Here is a 6,000-nt window from a genome sequence, read left to right on the forward strand (position 1 = left end):
ATTATAGAATAGCATTGCAGTCTTAAAAACCTGTTAAGCCCGTATGGGATGGGTCAGTGTTTTACTGTTTTTCTTATTATGTAGATTCCGTTACAAAGACAACCTCTGAAATAATACATCAGTCATTTCATGTAACTGTAACATGTCTGTGTTTTTTTTTTTAACTTGTACCTTTACATGTACATTCTGTTGTAAATTGTATCTGAACAGCAAGTTTTATTAAATTGTTATTGTAAATTTAAGCTGAATTTTAATATAGGTTCATAGTAAATGGAGATTAGTGTCATTACTAATTCCAAAGACACTCGAAAACACACCAAAAATTTAGCATCTATTATAAGATGAAGTGGAATGAACTTGTTCGGGAAAATATGTTCATTCTATATACAGGTTCCAGCAATTAATTGGCTGTAATATACGTGTAATTTATAAGTACAAATTTAATAGTTTTATAAATAAACCAAACAAATATAGGTGTTGATGATAGCACATGGTTTGCGGTCAATTAATAACTTCCCTCAGTGTACAAAAATAAAAATAAACCATTCTTTTAATTTACATGAACTGGAATTGGACTGCTTTCCCACTGATGTGCCTGCAATTCTAACAAGTTCTACTGTGTAATGTTCTTTACATAGAAAAGTTGTGTAGTTGTTGTGTTATGCTCCGTTCTACTTGCATTGCAGAAAGTGCCATATAATTTATTCTTGTGCACAGATGCAAATGGTAGAGGGGTATTGGTTATGTTGCTCATAGCACAAAGCGGTGTTTTCTCGCAGTTCGTACTCAAACGTGACCAGGTACCTTTATTTATTCAAAAGAAATTTTGTTTACATTATTAACAAAGCAGATAGAAGCTCTGCGTTTCAAATCTCTATTGGCTCACACAAGCTGCAGTGTAACATGAGATTTTGAGTACTTACTGTTTGTATTTTGACAAAGATGACGTTTTTTTAAACTTTTAAACACCTTTGTTGACCACCCTACTCTGTTTATGATTAGGTGACCAATACTAGCACACACACTAGCACATACGGGTCTTTGTTTTGTGATGGATATCACTATAGTCTAGTGACTGTTGACTCCTCGTCGCTTAGTGATAGCACCTGGTTGGTATGCCCCGCACTGCTACTTGGTGCTAGTTCGGCGTCGATGCAGCCTTCAAAGGAACAGTGTTTTGTCTGTAGTCGCTGACCTACACGTACACTCCTTTGCACGTGTGGCGCCGCCGGAGCGCTGCTCGTCCTACGCAGTGTGGCGCCACCTTGCGTCCTGTGCAGCTTTCTCGCCGCCTGCCGCCTGCGCATCTCGTCGCTGGCCTTCGACATGTGTCTGCTCACGCGTTGCGCGGCGCCCTGACTAATCCTCGTCACCTTCTGCGCGGCATCCTGGCCAGCCTTGCTCACCTGCTCGATCACCATGCCGTTGATGTTGCTGAGGAAATTACCGATGCCCTGACCAAACAGCGCCGATTCGCTGGCGTCGTTGCTAGGTGCCGTCACGCTTTTTCGGCGTGCTGGCGACGTGGTCACCTGCAGGTACAAGTTCGTCTGTGCAGCCAACCTGTCCAAAATCTTCTGCTTTTTCATTTCCTTCCAGTCAATGTATCTGTAAAAATGCATGGCAGATGTAATTATAGTGTTTTTTGCAACGTGCCCGTGATTCTGCATGTTAAAAAATCATGTTAATTCGTTCATGTTCAGCTTATTTTTTTCTTATGTTAACTCGTAAATTAATAATTATTCGGGATTGTTGCGGCGTTCACTCAATCTCTTGAGCTTTCATATCGATGAAGCTCATCGGGATGTACGTAAACTACCCGTCCTTATCCCACCAAACGAGGGCGCCACTAGCGCGAGTTTCTCAGGGCAGCGGGTAAAAAGGAAGCAGTGCAGGGGGATTTTAGATTGATTGCTTGGAGGCGATTTCGGTCTTCTGGTGCTGCCCGCATATCGGCCAGTTGGAAAAACATGAAAGACAGAGTAAACGTGTCAGTAATGACGTTCGCTGCGTTTATGGCTGTATACATATGTGGATCAAATGACCAATATCCCCATAAAATCAATGGTGTTTTAAGGCGTTAGACAAACACCTACGGGGTGGATAAATAAGCATGCCGTTGATCGAGCTAATTACATATAATTATACGTTTACGCATACCTAGATGTATTTGAATATGGGACAGTGGTGTATGTTGTGCGCAGCCTACTGACATAGGCCTAATGCTGAACACTTACTAGAAAGGAAACGAAGGAGAGAAAGGTAGCGCGAAGTCTCACATGAATGTTAAAAGATAATACAAACTATAGTGATGATGATGATGATGATGATAATAATAATAATAGTGCACAGCGGTTGGAAAAGGAGAGAAATTGTAAAAATTATAAATTTCTCAATTAAAACCTATACATGATCCACAATGGCTGTGCGACGATTAGGGCTATGATGACAGAAATTATAGATTTCGGCGTGATGATAATCGATACGCAACACAATGTTCGACAAACAGTTCGGTAATGTAAGTTCTGTTAATGAAAGGCTTTCATAAAAATGCGTTATAATTTACGGAGCAGTGCAAATAGCAGAGACAGAAAATCGGTCTGAATTAGGCCGCAAGCATGTCAACGTTACAAGCACATAACATACATTACCTCGATCGACTTGCTGGTGTTTTGTATTTTTGGCATCTATTATTTATCACTAGCGTGAGAATATCGAATTAGTAGCTGTTACACCACGCTCACTTATAATGATCCAGTGTGAAAGAGGGTAATAGCGTGAAAGAGAATATATAATAATATATAATATATATATATATATATATATATAAGATATATATATATATACATCAAGAGTGCATAATAGGAGATCTCCTATTATGTACTCTTGAGACTTGATATACATACATATATACTGTTCCACAGATCGCTAACCCTCATCCATGCTGCGGTCTGGCCACGTTTGTTAGTTCAGGCGACAAACCGACAGAACGTTATTTGAAGCTCTGATTACCAGCAATTTGATATTATTGATCTGCAATATGTCGTTGCAGAGTCTATACCGCGATAAACGTGGTCACGCTGCATAAAGGCAATAATTCATGCGGTATATACCATGAAGCCCAACGTCTCATACATAATGCGACTATAAATTACACCCGCGTTGCGTGCGGTGTCGTCAGTATTGCCATATATTGCAATATTTTGCTATATATATTTTGCTATATATTGCAATATATTGCCATTTTATTGTTTCAACACTAAAAATACTCATTCCCTGATGGACGGAAGCCACGGAACGTGTTTTATTTGACTAACTCTCGTTTATTCTATAATATAGGGCAACATCCGAAGTGATTCCTAATAGATACCGTAATAAATTTAAATAAAGCGCAATAACATTTACTTGACTTGTCGAGCGGATAAGAAAATAACACAACTTGAATGTAAACGTATCGGCACTGTATAAATTCGTAATAAGGTTAACTATGATCCACAACCTCCTACGAAATACACGCGCTTGAAGAAATGCAGCCAAAGTAGAATCAACCTGGCAATGAGAGATAGAGGTTGCGACGAGATGAAGAGATATAAAATAAGATGGGTAGATTAGGACAGAAAGGACAGTAGGGACAACGTTGATGCAATGCGTAGGCATGGAGTCAGAGACACACAGGTACACCAATAGACAGTAGCATGGCGATAGCGAGCCACATGGCTGCCGTGATTTTGTTTTGCAAGCGCAAATATAAACGTGTTTAGCAAATTAACTGCTCATCTGATAGGCGATTGATACCTCATGTGCATCTCAATGAGGCCGTATCCCGTCATTCCGAGCAGAAGGAAGCTGAGGAGGATGAAGAGTTTCACGCGTGCGCAGAGCACGTGGCTGCAGCCGAAGGCCACAGTGAAGCCTAGGCTCTCCCACACCCTGTAGTTCGAGAACGCCGCCTTCTGGGTCTTAGCAAACAGCATCCCGTAGAGCGCTATGGGAATGAGATTAAGAGTATAAAATTAATGCGCAAGTTTAGCTAATTTACTTTAAGCACAGGATTCGTATCTAACCGCTGCTGTCTACAGCTCTATAAGCTACAATTAAGGCCAGCAGCTTCACATGGATTGATTTCCCGCAAGAAAACAAAGGGTTCACATATCCCATGATGAATGGTACCGAAACAACGTCGTATTTCAGTGACTGACGATTGACGAACCATACCTAATTCCTAACAACAGACCGACGAATATCTGGCGAGGTATGGCAATGTAACGCTCATTACCAGCTGCAGCGTAATGGGCCTACCGATAATTATACAGTACTATAAGATCCAAGAAAGCGCTTACGGGATAACAGGTAGGAAGATATTGCACCTGCTGTTTACATGCTTACAGTTGATCTGAGTCTGCCACACGGCGTCGGCGACGCCCCACGAAGCTGCGATCGCAAAGAACACGGGCGAGTCTAGCTGCGTCGGCCTCCACTCGAACAGCGTGATCATCATGCAGACGTTGAGCGCCGAGCCGACCATGAACAGCGGAATGCGGCCGAACAGCTGCACTAGCCGACCGAAGCAGATCGAGCAGAGCGAGTCGGCGATGCCGTAGACGATCATCACGTAGCCGACCATGTGCACGCCCCACGCGCACGTCACGTAGGCCTGCGGCAGACGAACGGAGAACGCGTCATTACTGAAACGGTGTACCGACGTGACACCAACGCTCTGCGGGCAAGACGAAGTCTACGAAATAACGTTCGAAAACGGCGTTCGGTAATGGCGTCCGAAAACAACGATCGAAAACGGCATCTGAAAACGGCATTCGGTAACGGCGTCAGATAACAACGTTCGAAAACAACGTTAGAAAACGGCATCTGAAAACAGCGTTGGAAAAGAATGTTAGAAAACGGCGTTCGGTAACGGCGTCTGAAAACAACGTTAGAAAACGGCGTTCGGTAACGGCGTCCGAAAACAACGTTAGAAAACGGCGTTCGGTAACGGTGTCTAAAAACAACGTTAGAATATGGCGTATGACAAGAACGTTAGAAATCGGCGGTCGGTAACGGTGTCTAAAAACAACGTTAGAAAATTGCGTATGAAAAGAACTTTAGAAAACGGTGGTCGGTAACGGTATCTAAAACAACGTTAGAAAATTGCGTATGAAAAAAACGTTAGAAAACGGCGTTCGGTAACTGTGTCTAAAACAACGTTATAGAAAATGGCGTATGAAAAGAACGTTAGAAAACGGCGGTCGGTAACGTAATGTAGCTACGGCTATATGTACATATAACATATATATATATGTATATAACAATGTATATATATCATAGCTTACGGCCTATATGTTGCTGACGAATTGTAGAATTGTGACGAATGGAACGTTTGCGAATAAGTATATACATCAGAAGTAAATCATAGGAAAATTTTACTTACTTGGAATTATCTACTTCTGATATACATACATGTTCCTAGAAAACTATGAAATGTGTAATAAGTGCGCGCACACGTTCCTGCATGATTACGCTCGATAGCACCTATCGCCAGATATTCCAAAACGTCGCAATTGCATATCACACATATAATACGTTACACCTAAATTACGTATACAAAAACTAAATCGCACTAATGGGATAACTATGTAATACCGTGCGTTATAACACATGTACATACTGGTTGTTGAACACTATTTGCGATCTTTTCTCGTGCACGCAAGACCGTTTTCACGGCGCATGGCCCTAAAACACAGTTAGGTGCAATTAACATGATCATGTCAGCACTTTACACCTACTGGTTTTATTGCCCATGACACTGCGATTCGCTGCCTGGCCATATATTGCCGATATTTTTACAGGGAAGGAGCAATAATCAGTCTCCGAGGAAATGTGTACTCAACAAGTCGTATATATTTCTAATGCCTATATGCGCCGATGTGATCACAAGATTTGGGTCAACAGCTCGTTCTACTATAACAGCTTGACAAAGGAAATGCCGATGACATCTATCGAAAA

This window comes from Priapulus caudatus, unplaced genomic scaffold, assembly GCF_000485595.1.
Source record: "Priapulus caudatus unplaced genomic scaffold, Priapulus_caudatus-5.0.1 Scaffold959, whole genome shotgun sequence".
NCBI classification, from domain to species: domain Eukaryota; kingdom Metazoa; phylum Priapulida; class Priapulimorpha; order Priapulimorphida; family Priapulidae; genus Priapulus; species Priapulus caudatus.